Source organism: Oncorhynchus nerka, linkage group LG3 (genome assembly GCF_034236695.1).
Source record: "Oncorhynchus nerka isolate Pitt River linkage group LG3, Oner_Uvic_2.0, whole genome shotgun sequence".
Lineage (NCBI taxonomy): Eukaryota > Metazoa > Chordata > Actinopteri > Salmoniformes > Salmonidae > Oncorhynchus > Oncorhynchus nerka.
This window is the reverse complement of record NC_088398.1, coordinates 18,625,744-18,642,749: the sequence shown is the minus strand read 5'-3', so window position 1 is coordinate 18,642,749 and position 17,006 is coordinate 18,625,744. Positions and strand designations below refer to the sequence as shown.

The 17,006-nt window shown below is 41.3% G+C and overlaps 1 protein-coding gene across 2 annotated transcripts in view; it reads right to left on the bottom strand.

Annotated features, from left to right (window-relative positions):
* The window catches only part of LOC115103491 (pleckstrin homology domain-containing family F member 2-like), a 29,320-nt gene extending 21,320 nt beyond the window's left edge, over nucleotides 1-8,000 (bottom strand). For both annotated transcript variants that reach the window (XR_003859605.2, XM_029624328.2), the window contains exon 1: nucleotides 7,831-8,000. The gene's annotated coding sequence lies outside the window, so the exon portion shown is untranslated. The remainder of the gene's footprint in view (nucleotides 1-7,830) is intronic.
* Nucleotides 8,001-17,006: the final 9,006 nt, after the last annotated feature.

Below are 17,006 nucleotides of genomic sequence, written 5' to 3'. Positions count from 1 at the left end.
GATTGATGTTTAAAGTGGAAAAAAAGGGTAGCTGAGCTCCATATGGGGTTTGAGTATGAACACATGATATTTTCTGATGACATGTGAAATGGCTGCTCTTCCAAACGCTTTCCAGGTTTTTGGTAGCGCTCGTTAAACTCAACCATGGTGTCTGTAGGAGCAGAAACTGCGAGGATTTATCTACACAGGAATGCACCATAACAACATCTGTTACACTCATTCAGATGTGCTTATGCGTTCATCATATTCACTTCTGGGACATTTTAATACAAAAGGTAGCAAAGAAGAGTAAAAAGGTTGAGTGGTAAGGCTTGCAGTTAGCCACGTTAAAATAAAACTGTCTGTTAATAGCAAGAAAAAAATAGGCTACTAACTGTTTGTTTACCCTCATGTGGCTAAAAGTGAAGTTGTCACAAGTGAAATCCTCTCAATGAGACAAAAGAGAATAAATCAGAAGTAAAAAGGCCCTGCAAAAGTGAGTCTGAATTGTGCTTTTTCAAAAACGCCAGGTTGGAGGCAGGCACAACAAACGCAGAAGTGAAATGCTTACATAATATGAAAAACCCTCCTGTTGCGACAGGAAACTATTTACTATTACATTATAGGCCTTTCTGTGACAGAACTACTTCCTGGTGAGAAAGATAGGCACAATTGACATACACTACACCGATAACTTAAGCAAGCTAAGCAATACCTGTGAGCTACTAAAGCGAAGGCAACCTTTTTGTTTCAGAGTGGGAAGTATTCTAGTGTATTTAATCTGCATCCATTTATAAACAGAGCCATATTGGATTACAGGAACCAGAGCAACATCCTGTACCGGTGCGGCAGAGCAGCAAGTTGCCTGAGGCTGGGAGTCCTCCTCCTGGGCAAGTCGACTGCATTTAGCCTCACCTAGGCCTAGCTGGTAGAAAACTGGTTTCACATCGTTAAGCTAAAAAAAAAAAAAGGGATAAAACCACTGTCAAGCAACTTATTGTAGGTGCTTCTTTTCAGATGCACATTTTATGCTTTGCCTCTGACCACGTGAAACTACACGAGGGGGGAAAAAATGACAGCACCTTCATTCAATAGGCAATGGCCTATTGACACACTTGCACAACGTTGTCCTTTTGCCCTAAGCCATCTAGGCTACTCTACAGTTATGAGTGAGCAGCATCAGGCACGGGGTAGTCGTGTGTGTTTCGTACCAGAGCAAAAGCAACTGCTAGATTGCTCAATACCTCTAATTTTGACATAATTGTACAAGGCTGATGCTCTGACCAGGTGAAAAACTAGCTAACTGATGTCGTAATCGCAATTTCTTAATCTTGGTCCTGGCAACTGAAAGAGTTGCATATTTTAGCCTTAGCACTACACAACGGATTCAAATCCGCAAAGCTTAATGAGTTAATCATTTGAATCAGTTGTGTAGTGCGAAGGCTAAAATATGCCATAAGCAGACGCATTTAACCAAAGCGACTTGCAGTACGCATACATATATTTACGTAAGGTTGGTCCCGGGAATCGAAACCCACTATTCTGCTCTACAAACCGAGCAAGGAATTTATTTGTATTTTTAAGTACACACCCTTGCCTCCCCGGGATGAGGATAAAGTACATTTAATGATAGCTGAGCTGTCATTGTGGTGGTGTTCTGCATTCAAGTTTCTACAAGTTTAAATGGTGATTGATATTTGTCATGATTACTAGTTAGGTAGCTAGCTAAGTGAGTTGAACCTATTTATGGCCATTGTAAGCTCTCCAGCTACTTAAGTACTGGATGTGGTGATAAACAACAAAACGGCTAGCTATCTAAATTCTGTCTAATTAACTAGCCCAATAATGGACTAAAGGAGCCTAGCGTTAATCTCTATTGCATTCCACACTGCCCTCTGCCACCTGGACAAGAGGAGCACCTATGTGAGAATGCTTTTTATTGACTACATCTCAGCATTCCAACACCATAGTGCCCTCCAAGCTCATCAATAAGCTCAGGACCCTGGGACTGAACACATCCCTCTAACTGGATCCTGGACTTCCTGGCGGGCCTCTCCCAGGTAGTGAGGGTAGGCAATAACACATCCAGCACGCTGACCTTTAACATGGAGGCCCCTCGGGGGTGCATGCTTAGTCCCCTCCTGTAGCCATGCACAACTCCAACACCATCTTTAAGTTTGCTGACGACACAAAGGTGGTAGGCCTGATCACCAACGATGAGACAGCCTATAGGGAGGTGTTCAGTGACCTGGCAGTGTGGTGCCAGGACAACAACCTCTCCCTCAACGTCAGCAAGACAAAGTAGCTGATTGTGGACTACAGGAAACAGAGGGTCGAGTTGGTTGAGAGCTTCAAGTTCCTCGGTGTCCACATTACTAAGGAACTATCATGGTCCAAACAGTCATGAAGAAGGTGCAACAATGCCTCTTAGAATGCACGACAACGACTCTTCCCCCTCAGGAGGCTGAAAAAATTTGGCAATAGGTTCATGATGATACCAGTATCGCAAAAGGAGTTGGCAAGAAAATAAAACACAAAGCAGATTCAACTTCTTTAGGAAAACATACATAATGTTGAAAACAAACATCAGTCATCCAGAGACACATTGATTGATACTGAACTAAAATACTACATGTAAAGTGTTGTTCCCATGTTTCATGAACTGAAATAAAAAAAGATCCCTGGACCTCCACATCCAGCTTCTTCCACTGCGGGATTGACCTGGACAGCTGATGAAACTGAGTAGTATTTCTGACTGTAATAAAGCCCTTTGTGGAGAAAACACATTCCCAGGCCCAGCCATGGCTGCCCAGTCATGAAATCCATAGATTAGGGCCTAATAAATTTATTTCAATTAACTGATTTCCTTATATGAACTGTAAATCAGTAAAATTATTGAAATGGTTGCATATTGCATTTATATTTTTGTTCAGTATATTTTCCAACATATAGCACACAATATTTTACATACATCAGGTTTTTAAAGGACCAAAAAGTTTGGTTTACTTCGCGTTTTTATTTTGACATTGAAAAAAAATGTTCTGATCGCAACAGCCCTATTTGGCATGGGCCCTCAGATCCTCAAAAGGTTATACAGTTGCACCATTGAAAGGATCTTGAATGGTTGCACCACTTGGTATGGCAACTGCTTGGCATCCAACCACAAGGTGTTAATGGTAGTGCGTACGGCCCAGTACATCACTGGGGACAAGCTCCCTGCCATCAGGACCTCTATACTAGTCAGTGTCCTTAAATAAAAAAACTCCCTAAAATTGTTAGACTCCAGCCACCCAGGTCAGACTGTTCGCTCTGCTACTGCACAGCAAGCAGTACAGATGCACCAAGTCTGGAACCAAAAGGACCCTGAACTGCTTATACCCCCAAGCCATACGACTAGTAAATAGTTACCCTGACTATCTGCATTGGCCCTTTTTGCACTAACTATTTTGACTCGTCACAAACGCTGCTGCGTTTATCCTGTTGCATAGTCACTTTACCCATATGTACACATCTACCTCAATTACCCCATACCCCTGCACCCCTGCACATTGACTCGGTACTGGTACCCCGTGCATATAGCCAAGTTATCATTAGGTATTTATTCCTTGTTTTCTATTATTTATACAATTATCTCTGCAGTGTTAGGAAGGGCCCTTAAGAAAGCATTGATTCTCAATTGCAGTACGGTTCTAGAAACAGAAATCACTCTACTTTCATCTCACAACAAAATAATTTCACAGATTAAAAACACACACTTACTATACAATGTTTTAACACAGTTGCACCCGACAGTATTTTTCAGCGACAAGATGTTTGTTGCGTCTGTCTTTTGTTTACACACGTGTCAGTGATGCAGATGGCTAATTAGCTAGTCCACGGTCTTCCATAAACTAGTGATGTTACGTTTAATACCGGTGCTCCGAGGCAATCGCTAAGCAGTTTATTTTTAAGCAGTGTGCCGATGCTTTGTATCACTTTATCAAAGGCACGTGATCAATGACATCCGAAGCTTCATTTCGTCTAACAAAATCTTATTTTTATTTAACTAGGCAAGTAAGAACAAATTCTTACTTACAAAGATGGCCTACCGGGGAACAGTGGGCAGAACGACAGATTTTTACCTTGTCAGCTCGGGGATTCGACCCAGCAACCTTTCGGTTACTGGCCCAAAGCTCTAACCACTAGGCTACCTGGCGCCAAACACCTGATTGGCTAGGTATCAGCTTCGGAAGAAGACAAAAAGGCTACACTGTGCATGTGGGATGTCATCTATAATAATTTGGCTGTGCTAAATTGTTTTGACTCCCAGGTGCCACTAGTGTACACAGTGTTGATCAAAGCCTTGAGTAATGAACCTATTTGACACAATTGGCTGGAAATATGCAATGCTTCAGGAAGCTTCGTTTCCCCATCACTGCTGAAAACAAAGGCTGTAAACATAGAAATATGTTTCTGTGGGTACCCTAACCCTACAAAAAGGTCATTTAACCTTTTGATTTTTTTTGCAGTGGTGTAAAGTACTTACAGTTGAATTTGGAAGTTTACATAAACTAATGACTCCATCCTAAGTGTTTCAACCACTCCACAAATGTCTTGTTAACAAACTATAGTTTTGGCAAGGAGGTTAAGACATCTACTTTGTGCATGACACAAGTCATTTTCCCAACAATTGTTTACAGAGATTATTTCACTTATAGTTCACTGTATCACAATTCCAGTGGGTCAGAAGTTTACATGCACTAAGTTGACTGTGCTTTTAAAGATCTTGGAAAATACCAGAAAATGTCATGGCTTTAGAAACTTCTGATTGACTCAAATGATGTCAATTAGCCTATTGGAGGTATACATGTGGATGTATTTCAAGTCCTACCTTCAAACTCAGTGCCTCTTCTCTTGACATCATGGGAAAATCAAAAGAAATCAGCCAAGGCCTCAGAAAAAAAGTTGTAGACCACAAGTCTGGTTCGTCCTTGGGAGCAATTTCCAAATGCCTGAAGGTACCACGTTCATCTGTACAAACAATAGTATTCAAGTATAAACATCACGGGACCACGCAGCCGTCATACCGCTCAGGAAGGAGACGCATTCTGTCTCCTAGAGATGAACGTACTTTTGTGTGAAAAGTGCAAATCAATCCAAGAACAACAGCAAAGGACCTTGTGAAGATGCTGGAGGAAACAGGTACAAAAGTATCTATACCCACAGTAAAACGAGTCCTATATCGAAATAACCTGGAAGGACGCTCAGCAAGAAAGAAGCCACTGCTCCAAATCCGCCATAAAAAAGCCAGACTACGGTTTGCAACTGCACATGGGGACAAAGATCGTACTTTTTGGAGAAATGTCCTCCGGTCTGATGAAACAAAAATAGAACTTTTTGGCCATAATGTCCATCATTATGTTTGGAGGGAAAGGGGAGGCTTGCAAGCCGAAGAACACTATCCCAACCGTTAAGCAGAGGGGGTGGCAGCATCATGTTGTGGGGGTGCTTTGCTGCAGGAGGGACTGGTACACTTCACAAAATAGATGGCATCATGAGGTAGGGAAAGTATGTGGATATATTGAAGCATCATCTCAAGACATCAGTCAGGAAGTTAAAGCTTGGTAGCAAATGGGTGTTCCAAATGGACAATGACCCCAAGCATACTTCCAAAGTTGTGGCAAAATGGCTTAAGGATTCACAAAGCCCTGATCTCAATCCTATAGAAAATCTGTGGGCAGAACTGAAAATGCATGTGCGAGCAAGGAGGCCGACAAACCTGACCCAGTTACACTAGCTGTCAGGAGGAATGGACCAAAATTCACCCAATTTATTGTGGGAAGCTTGTGGAAGGCTACCCAAAACATTTGACCCAAGTTAAACCATTTAAAGACAATGCTACCAAATACTAATTGAGTGTATGTAAACTTCTGACCACTGGGAATGTGATGAAAGAAATAAAAGCTGAAATAAATCCGCTCTACTATTATTCTGACATTTCACAATCTTAAAATAAAGTGGTGATCCTAACTGACCTAAAAAAGGGAATTTTTACTTGGATTAAATGTCAGGAATTGTGAAAAACTGAGTTTAAATGTATTTGTCTATGGTGTAAGTAAACGTCCATCTTCTACTGTAAGTAAAAATACTTTAAACCTCCTGTTGTGTTTGTTTCATGTTAATTAATTCTGTGTTCTCGGTACAAAATGACCACCCCACGATAGCTGATTATAAATCCATAATACATAGTCACCTAATGTTGTGTTAGATCTTTTTATCAACTTAAGTTCATGTGAACATTACAAGTTTGAACTTCTATTTGTTATTTATAGCCTTTAGGCTTATACAACTGGTTGAGTTTTTAAAAAAAAGCATAATGTATGGATTATTTTGACTATAACAAATACTCAGATGAAACATAGTGCCATTTATCACAGACTACTTTTGTGTCAGTTTATCAAGGACTCTCTCCTCCTCACCAGTGTCATGACGATCAAGAGCCTCACATACAGTATATTGTTTGGTCATTGCGCTGCCACAGAATGAATTGTGAGCAAGGCCTCAAAAAAGCTTTTACATACCAGAGCTGCAAGAAAAGTTCTTAATATTATTGAAACAATGTTGCAATTGTTTGTGAGAATGCCAACAGGTGATTCTATTTGGGAAAGGTTCAATGGGGGTTGCCATGGAAGCCAAGAAGGGGAGTGAGGTGTGTGTGTGTGTGTGTGTGTGCTCAAACACACATGCATGTGGGGGTCTGGGAGAGGAAGTGTCCAACTGATGAATGGGCATGTGCCTGAACTCAATTTTATACACTAATTGTCATCTCACCCATTCATTTCTAATGACTGGTCATTGTTGACCGGGAACACCACAGGTGTACAAAAGTTAAATAAAACACCCAACATATAATGAAAATCATCCAGGTGTATTTTGTGTGTTCAGATGCCCTGTGTGGACAATGTCATAAGGTTCCATGACTATCAGATTAAATTAATTACATTTTTTGGAGGGGGGGGCTGTACTTTTGTTTATATGTTTTTAAAATATTTGTGTTACTTCACTATATTCCTAAAGAAAATATTGTACCTTTGACTCCATACATTTCCCTGCTAACCAAAATTACTTGTTACATTTAGCCAAGAAAATGGTTAAATTGACACACTTATCAAGAGAACATCCCTGTTCATACCTACCGTCTTTGATCTGGTATATTTTGGCAATTCCAATTACTTTTGATAGATCCTTAAGTATATTTAAAACCAAATAAGCTTACTCAAGTAGTATTTGACTGTGTGACTTATATTTTACTTGAGTCATTTTCTATTACGGTATCTTTAGGTTTATTCAAGAATGAAAATTGAGTACTTTCTCCCACCTACTGATATGAAAGATACGTTTCTTATGTTTTCAAAACCCTACCGCAAACGATGCGTTAACGTTTAGAACAAGCGTCGGGGCTCTTAAACAAAACACCCCCAGTCAGACGATATAATATCGTCAATGGGCGCTAAAGTAGTTAGCTAACGACGTCTATGGTGTACTGGTTAACTAGCTAACATTAGTTACTAAAGATTACTCGCGTGGTTAACTTGGCCAACGTTATCTCAAAATAATTCATAATTGGTGTAGCGCTAGCTAGATCAATTTATTTAGTTCGTTGCTAGCTACGCTCATTAGCCACAATGTTAATGCAAAGGCTAGCTAAATCCTCCATTCGGTCCCGTTTCCAACTTACTAGCTAACTTAGCTGCTGTAGTGTTAGCGCAGTGCAGTGGACAAGTGGTGAGTTAACGTTAGCTAGCTACAGTAGCTGTGACTGGCTAAGAATATAACACAAATAGTGAGATATCATTCCAACAAAGCACATACCCGACTTTAACTTCGGCCAGCAATTTACACGTAACTTGTAGCTTCGTTTAATGAAATTCCACACTTGTCAGTCGCCCTCTACCTTGCTGTCGGCGGGTAGCAGCTCACTCGTTGCCTTGAAAGTAATAACAATATGGCTACAGGGAGTAGTGGCGTCACTTGACTTGTTCAAAAAATATGGGAGTGAGTGCAAGGCTGGGTTGGGTTGGGCTGGACTGGGACGTGCAGTCATAAACAGGACGGGTCAGGGATAAGTGGCTCACACTGGTTTACCATGTTTTTTGGTCTTTTTTTCTTCATAATTTGTTTCAGGATTGGTCAACAGGCCCTATTATGTTATAGCAATCTGTAAATCAATGACGTGATACCCAACCATTGATTGATGCTTGCAACGTCTGAGCAGGGGAACGCAACCTATATGTGGTTAGCTGATAAATACCTATCAGGCATTGTATGATCTGTCAGGAGTCAGAAATATCCAAGCAGTGGAACATGACCTGAGTATTCACTCAGTAGGGAGTCGAGGCAATTATCTTCTCTACTATTGTTGGATCCCAGTTTACTAGGGGAGTAGCCTGCCTTCTTCATATAATGTGGTTAGCCAGTACTAAAAATACACTCTATATAGAAAAGTATGTGGACACCCCTTCAAATGAGTGGATTTGGCTATTTCAGAAACATGTATAACATCAAGCACACAGCATGCAATCTACATTGACAAACATTGGCAGTAGAAAGGCCTTACTAAATAATTCAGTGACTTTCAATGTGTCACCATCATAGAATGCCACCTTTCCAACAAGTCCGTTCATCACATTTCTGCCCTGCTAGAGCTGCCCCGATCAACTGTAAGTGCTGTTATTGCTAGATGGAAATGTCTAGGAGCAACATGGCTCAGCCGCGAAGTGGGAGACCACACAAGCTCACAGAACGGGACCACCTATAGCTGAAGTGCGTAGCGTGCAAAAATCGTCTGTCCTCGGTTGCAACACTCACTACCGAGTTCCAAACTCCAAATGGTCTGGGGCTAGGCCCCTTAGTTCCAGTGAAGGGAAATCTTCAGCATAGAATTACATTCTTGACGATTCTGTGCTTCCAACTTTGTGACAACAGTTTGGGGAAGGCCCTTTCTTTTTCAGCATCACAATTCCCCCGTGCACAAAGCGAGGTCCATACAGATTAAGCTAGTTTTTTTCCCAAAGTTGGAAGTCTTGAGATTTCCGAGTTCCCAGTTGTTTTGAACGCAGCATTAACTCAGGAACGGACTAACATACATCACTTTCCCTTCAAGTCCATCTGCTTTCTCTTCTATACTGAACAAAAATATAAATGCAACATGCAAGAATTTCAAATATTTTACAGTTACAGTTCATTTAAGGAAATATGTCAATTTAAATAAATTCATTAGGCCCTAATTTATGGTCTTCACATGACTGGGCAGGGGTGCAGATATAGGTTGGCCTGGGAGAGCATCGGCTCACCCACTTGGCAGCCAGGCCCACACACTGGGGAGCCAGGCCCAGTCAATCAGAATGAGTTTACTCCACAAAAGGTCTTTATTACAGACAGAAATACTCCTCAGCACCCCAACAACCCCTCTCAGACGATCCAACAGGTGAAGAAGTCTGATGTGGAGGTTCTGGGCTGGTGCGGTTACACGTGGTCTGCGATTGTGAGGTTGGTTGGACATACTGCCAAATTCTCTAAAACAACATTGAAGGTGGCTTATGGTAGAGAAATTAACATTAAATTATCTGGCTACAGCTCTGGTGGACATTCCTGCAGTTAGCATGCCAATTGAGTGCTCTCTCAACTTGAGACCACTGTGGCATTGTGTTGACAAAACTGCACATTTTAGATTGGCCATTAATTGTCCCCTGCATAAGGTGCACCTGTGTAATGATCATGCCGTTTAATCAGCTTCTTGATATGCCACACCTGTCAGGTGGATGGATTACCTTGGCAAATGAGAAATTCTCACTAACAGGGATATAAACAAATTTGTGCACAACATTTTTTGTGTATGGAACATTTCTGGGATTTTTCATTTCAGCTCATGAAACATGGGACCAATACTTTACATGTTTACATTTATATTTTTGTTTAGTGTAGTTAAGAGGATCAGGAGAATGTCACATCCTTGCTCCTCTCTAATCCTTATCCGCCAATGTCTAGATCTTTAAATAAGGAACACACTCTTAATAGAGGTGAATATAGCCTGGAGGATCATGTAAGCATGGACAACCATCTAGTACACACAGACATATCACTAGTAGGTCAGGGATATCCAAGAACACTCAAAGCATGTTCCAATACAATTCATTGTACATCTAATTCAGTGCACCTGAATGTTTCACACTTTTATAAGGAGCATATTCCTTTGTCTCTAGCAGCTGATTTTGACCCAGGCTAGGAGTTTGAGCACAATGATAATTCACTGATTATCATCTGAACTACTTTGACTGATCATGAACACACACAACAGGTTAAATTGTAGTCCAAAAAACATAGTGTGTAGAGACTAGAGTCTGTTCAAATGGAGTGTGTACTCTGGTGACTACAAGGAAAAGACTCCTCTGGGCAAGTTCAAAAAAACGAATTGAGAGTAAAGGGAGAAATAAACATTCTTCTCAGCTAGAGTGGCCTCAAGGTGATTTAGTTCAATCCCAGCTTTATCCTCTAGACCCGTCATACTTATCGCTGGGCCTTGAAGCAGTTCCACTGCATTTATTCATTGTTCCCCTCTAATCAGGGACTGATTTAGACCTGAGACACCAGGTGTCTGCAATGAATTATCAGGTAGAACAGAAAACCAGCAGGAAGTGAATACCTTTGCTCTAGACTCTTTGTCTCTCCAGGTAGCAACTAATGTACATTTAGGGAATTTTCACAAAGTACCTTTTTTTTTTACCAAAGCCATGTTTTTGTATTTTCTAAAACCCTTGTATTTTTTTAATCTCATCTCCATGATAAGTGATAAGACTTCTCAAGTTTTCTCTTTTTGACGTTCCACATGTGTTTTGGGCCCTGTTGTTGTTCATGGTTTTCATGCTCTGACCATAGAGAGCCCTTGTTTCTCTATGGTGTAGTAGGTCAGGGTGTGACTGGGGGTATTCTAGTTTATTATTTCTATGTGGTGTTCTAGTTTATTTTACTATGTTGATGATTTGTATGATTCCAATTAGAGGCAGCTGGTAATCGTTGTCTCTAATTGGGGATCATATTTAGGTAGCAGTTTTCCCACGTGTTTGTGGGATATTATTTTGTGCATTATGTAGTCACGGTTCGTTGTTAGTTTATTGATGTACTTTTTTGTTCTTGCTAAGTTTCACTTTATAATAAATATGTGGAACTCAACATCCGCTGCGCCTTGGTCCGTCTATCCTATCACTGTTAATTGCTTTCTTACTTGGTTCAGATTCCCATTAGAAAATGTCAGGTGTCCAAGGCAATTTATTAACATTGCTCTAGCTTAATTTCCCCCCTGTGCTCGCCTGGACGTGGGTCACTCAGCACTGTCCAGTCTCTCTGTTAATGGGAATCTCAGCAGGGATAACTCCTGTGCATCGCCACCCCTACCAGGGTTCATATCACAGAGCTGTCGTCACCTCCGCCAGATGGCTCGTGCACCCCATTACACTTCTGTCCCTGTCAGAAACAGGTGAGCCTGTCTGCGTTGGTGTGTCTCCCTGTGTCATCTCCAGACTGTCTCCCTGGCTCATTGTCGAGGAAGTGCTCCTCTCAGTGACTGAGGCTGTGATGGAATGGCTGACGCAGCCTAATTGACCTGAAAAGTGTCAGTGCTACTGCCCTAATTGAAAGGTAGCTGTGTTTGCCAACTGGAGCAAATAGGGCAATGCTCAAGGAACACATATTGTGAAGTAAGTGTTTTTTTCTATGAATTGTATGGAATTTGAGACCCTTTTCCAGGATTTTCATAGTTTATATTGTTCAATGGAAACACTCCCATGAAATACTAACTCAGTTCAACTTTCTGATGACGAAGTACGCCCTGCTGAAAAAAAGCCTACATTTCAAGCTGGTTCATGCTGGTTTAAGCTGGTATATCTGGTCTGACCAGCATGGTCTAGCACAGGGATGGGCAACTGGCCCCCCTTTTGTAGGCCCGCGGATCTATTTCCACACAATGCTAATTTTTTAAAAACTTAGTAACTTAGTTAGAATAGTAGAATAGACAGGGTGCAATTTCTAAATTTGAATGTGCATCAGCAGTTTTTCTCTTGTCAGTCACTCAATTAGCCCATGTCAGCTAACATGTTTTAGTTGGCTAGACTAACTTACTCATCTATCTACACCTGTAGTAATCAGGGTCAAATTATTGATCGGGGGGCCGCTATTGATTTTGTTAGAGAAACAAAATTTCACATAGGTCCCCCAAAAGGCTGCATGTGTGAGTATGGATGTGGGTACGCAGACCCGCGAGCCACTGCGGCCTCTCATGAGTTCAGATTTTTGGTGGCCCCCACCCCCATCAAAGTTGCCCACCCCTTGTCTGGTTAGACTGGCCGACTAGCTGCTCCAGCTGATGATGCTGGTGAGCAGCTCATGCTGGTATGCTGGTGACCAGTTTATGCTGGTGACCAAGCTGGTGTATGCTGGTCCAGCATGGTCTAGCTAGCTGGTCAAGCTAGTCAGGTAAAACCATGGCCATCATTATCATATTTCCCAGCAAGCTCTATTGAAGTTTGATTTTTGATATTGCATGTACATTAATGAATCGATCAATCTTATGCTGCACAAAGATAAAACAATTCTAATCCAATCTGTTAGTTGGATTTATTGCACCTGTTACTGAAATGGTTGTTCCAGTTTAGATTGTTTAGGTAGTATCATTTATTAATCTTTTTACCCTGGCAGTCATTCTGATTGCAGATTGTGGGTGAATAAAAGTTACAATAATTGTTGGATATCCCCACTCTGGCTGGATTCCAATATGAATTAAACATCGCTTTGCAAACCAGCATAACATGACTGGCAGACCTGAGGTAGCCACTGTATTATATACACTTGAGTGTCCAAAACATTAAGAACTACTGCTCTTTCCATGACATAAACTGACCAGGTGAATCCAGGTGAAAGCTATGATCCCTTATTAATGTCACCTGTGTCCAAAACACAGTGAAGGCTGATGACCAGCCTATGCTATTTTCTTTCAGCAGGGCATAAACACAGCCAGCACTGAGAAATATGACTACACAAGGATGACAACATAGTGAAAACAAACTTGCCTCAGAGCTTTGCAGAGCTGGTACACAATACAGCCAATTACCACTGTACTAAAAACCATGCTTAGCGATTGTTCTCAATCTGTCACTCAAAACCAAACCCACATCTTCAATCCACCTTCCCAAAGCCCCACTCCTACACACCCTCAAGAGCTTGACCGAGCAGAGTTAGACTTAGCTGGGGGATAGGGGAAGCTATAGCGGCAGCGCTGGTCTTTCCGGAGAGAAACGGGTGCATGTCATGGTCAAAGCCAATTAATCTGACTCGACTCGCTTGGTGCTGTCTGTTGTAGGCCCAGCAATGGAAAATAAGTGCCCTTGCTTTGTTTGTCTCTGTGTCACGCCCTTAACAACCTATTCCTACGTCTCTCTCCCTCGCTCTCTTATTACACACAATATCGCTAGTTTGATCTCCCATCTCCATCTGTTTCTCTGTCCTCCCATTGCTCCTTTTCAGACTGAAAAGGCAATATTGACTGTTGCATCTGGTGAGATGGGCATGATGCCAGCTGCATGTCTTCCTCTGTTTATGGAGCTTTGCAGAGCTGGTACCTGAGTCACACGTGGTGACCCTGGATTATGGGTTATTACCACTAAACTACACACACTATGGCATGAGATTATTGTTTTGTTTTTCTGTGTATACTTCTGCCCGAACAGAGCGAAAGCCGAACGTCCATGTTACAGACTGCTTAGACAATCAGGTTTAATCAGTGTGCACTATTGTAAGATTTTAGTCAGCAAAACCACACCAACCTCTGTCCTACTGGTTTTCATCTAGCAGGGTCAGACCTAGTTTACTTTAGGGAGATGGATGGGGAAACAAAATCAGGTTGCTGCTAATCTGCCTGTGTAAAAATTCTAGTTTCTAGTTCTAATTCTAGTTCTCCCTATAACATTCGACCATGCAGTGCACATACAGTCACACTGACTTCAAGCCCTGTCTGGTCATATCGTCCCGGACTGACTGGGTCTGGTCCTCGTCTCCAAGAGTCATCCAAAACAGTGGGTTTGAGAATAGCAGTCTGTCATATTTCATTATTTTATGAGAGGAATTATATATGGTATATTTAACCTGGCGCAAAAGATGCAGCCACTGTGTAGGCCTATGTGCCCCCAATAAAGCATATTAGTGAATTTTATATCTAATCATTTGAAAATCAATTTAAGGTAAGTGAGTTGTTTCTACCATCTGCAATAATGACTCTTCTATTTTGCGGGGTGGCAGGTAGCCTAGTGGTTAGAGCATTGGACTAGTAACTGGAAGGTTGTTCTGCCCCTGAACAAGGCAGTTAACCCACCGTTCCTAGGCCGTCATTGAAAATAAGAAATTGTTCTTAATTAGGGCTAGGCACCTTTTTTTCTCCACTTAATGTCTGAATGACGTGCTCAAAGTAAACTGCCTGTAGCTCAGGCCCTGAAGCCAGGATATGCATATAATTGGTACCATTGGAAAGAAAACACTTAAGTTTATAGAAATGTTAAAATAATTTAGGAGAATATAACACAACAGATATGGTAGGAGAAAATCCAAAGAAAAACCAACCAGATTTTTTTTTTGAGAGAGAGACCATCCTCTTAGAAATGCAAGAGTAAGAGACAGTACTGTGCAGCCGTCTTCATCAACCTGGCCAAGGCTTTCGACTCTGTCAATCACCATATTCTTATCGGCAGACTCAACAGCCTTGGTTTCTCAAATGACTGCCTCGCCTGGTTCACCAACTACTTCTCCGATAGAGTTCAGTGTGTCAAATCGGCGGGCCTCTTGTCCGGACCTCTGGCAGTCCCTATGGGGGTGCCACAGGGTTCCATTTTTGGGCTGACCCTTTTCTCTGTATATATCAATGATGTCGCTCTTGCTGTGAGTGATTCCTTGATCCACCTCTATGCAGACGACACCTTTCTGTATACTTCTGGCACTTCTTTGGACACTGTTAACAAACCTCCAAACGTGCTTCAATGTCATACAACACTCCTTCCGTGGCCTCCAACTGCTCTTAAACGCTAGTAAAACTAAATGCATGCTCTTTAACCGATCGCTCCCGCACCCGACCGCCCGACTAGCATCACTACTCTGGACAGTTCTGACTTAGAATATGTGGACAACTACAAATACCTAGGTATCTGGCTAGACTGTAAACTCTCTTTCCAGACTCATATTAAGCATCTCTAATCCAAAATTAAATCTAGAATTGGATTCCTATTTCGCAAACAACTCACGCTGCCAAACATACCCTCGTAAAACTGACTATCCTACCGATTCTCGATTTTCCTGATGTCATTTACAAAATAGCCTCCAACACTCTACTCAGCAAACTGAATGCAGTCCATCACAGTGCCATCCGTTTTGTCACCAAAGCCCTATATACCACCCACCACTGCGACCTGTATGCTCTCGTCGGCTGGCCCTCGCTAGATATTCGTCGCCAGACCCACTTGCTCCAGGTCATCTATAATTCTTTGCTAGGTAAAGCTCTGCCTTATCTCAGCTCACTGGTCACCATATCAACACCCACCAGTAGCACACGCTCCAGCAGGTATATCTCACTGGTTGCAGTTCTCCTTGCAGTTCTCTGCTGCTAATGACTGGAACGAATTGCAAAAATCGCTGAAGTTAGAGACTTATCTCCCTCACTAACTTTAAGCATCAACTATCTGAGCAGCTCACCGATCGCTGCAGCCTCCTTCCTTACTCCATTTCCTTACTCCATTTGCACACACTGTATACAGATTGTTCTATTGTTATTGACTGTACTTTTGTTTATCCCATGTGTAACTCTGTGTTGTTGCACTGCTTTGCTTTATCTTGGCCAGGTCGCAGTTGTAAATGAGAACTTGTTCTCAACTAGCCTGCCTGGTTAAATTAAGGTGAAATAAAATAAATTATAAAAAGATATATTGAAAATTTGCTCCCTGTATGCAATTCCTATGGGGCTTCCACAGGGTGTCAGCAGTCTATGTTCAAGGTTTAAGGCTTGTAACTTCAAAAACTAATAAGAAATATCTGTTTTAGCATAAGGACGCAGTCTTGTAAATTTGTGTTTGCGTGCCATGAAGAGATTACACACCTGCTAAAATCAGTTTCCTATTGAACATACTTCTTTCCGTAAGAAATATTATAGTTTAATTACATTTTAGGGTATCTGAGGAGTAGATAGAAATGTATTTTGACATGTTGAAACAAAGTTAGGGGTAGATTTTCAGATTCCTTTCTCTGCAAGTTGAATGAGTGGATTACTCAAATTGATGGCACCAACTAAACAGACTTTTTGAGATATAAAGAAGGATTTTATCTAACAAAACGACACTATATGTTATAGCTGGGACCCTTTGGATGATAAATCAGAGGAAGATTTTCAAAAAGTAAGTTAATATTTAAACGTTATATGTGAATTTATTAAACCTGTGCCGGTGGAAAAACATTTTGATGTGGGGCGCGGTCCACAAACAATCGCATGGCATGTTTTCGCTGTAATAGCTACTGTAAATCGGACAGTGCAGTTAGATTAACAAGAATTTAATCTTTCAGCCGATATACTTATATGTACATAAATGTTTAAAATCCATAATATTTATGATTATTTATTTGAATTGCGCGCCCTCCAGTTTCACCAGAAGTTGTCCCGCTAGCAGGACTCCTATCCCTAAGAAGTTTTTAACTGACTTGTCTAGTTAAATAAAGGTAAGAAAAAAAGAGAGAGCCTAGAATATTATTTGTTTTTACTACATTGTTATTTTTTCATATTAGCAAATATTAGGGTTGCAAGACTTCATTTATGAAATCCACTTAACAAATAATAGCATCTGTATTTACTATTCCAGCTGCTGTCAATACTAAATATGACGTCAGCGCTTTACTCTTAGTGACAGCTCGACGCGAGACATTACAGCGCGTGTCCTGTCCTGGGGTCGTTTACCACAGATGTTCTT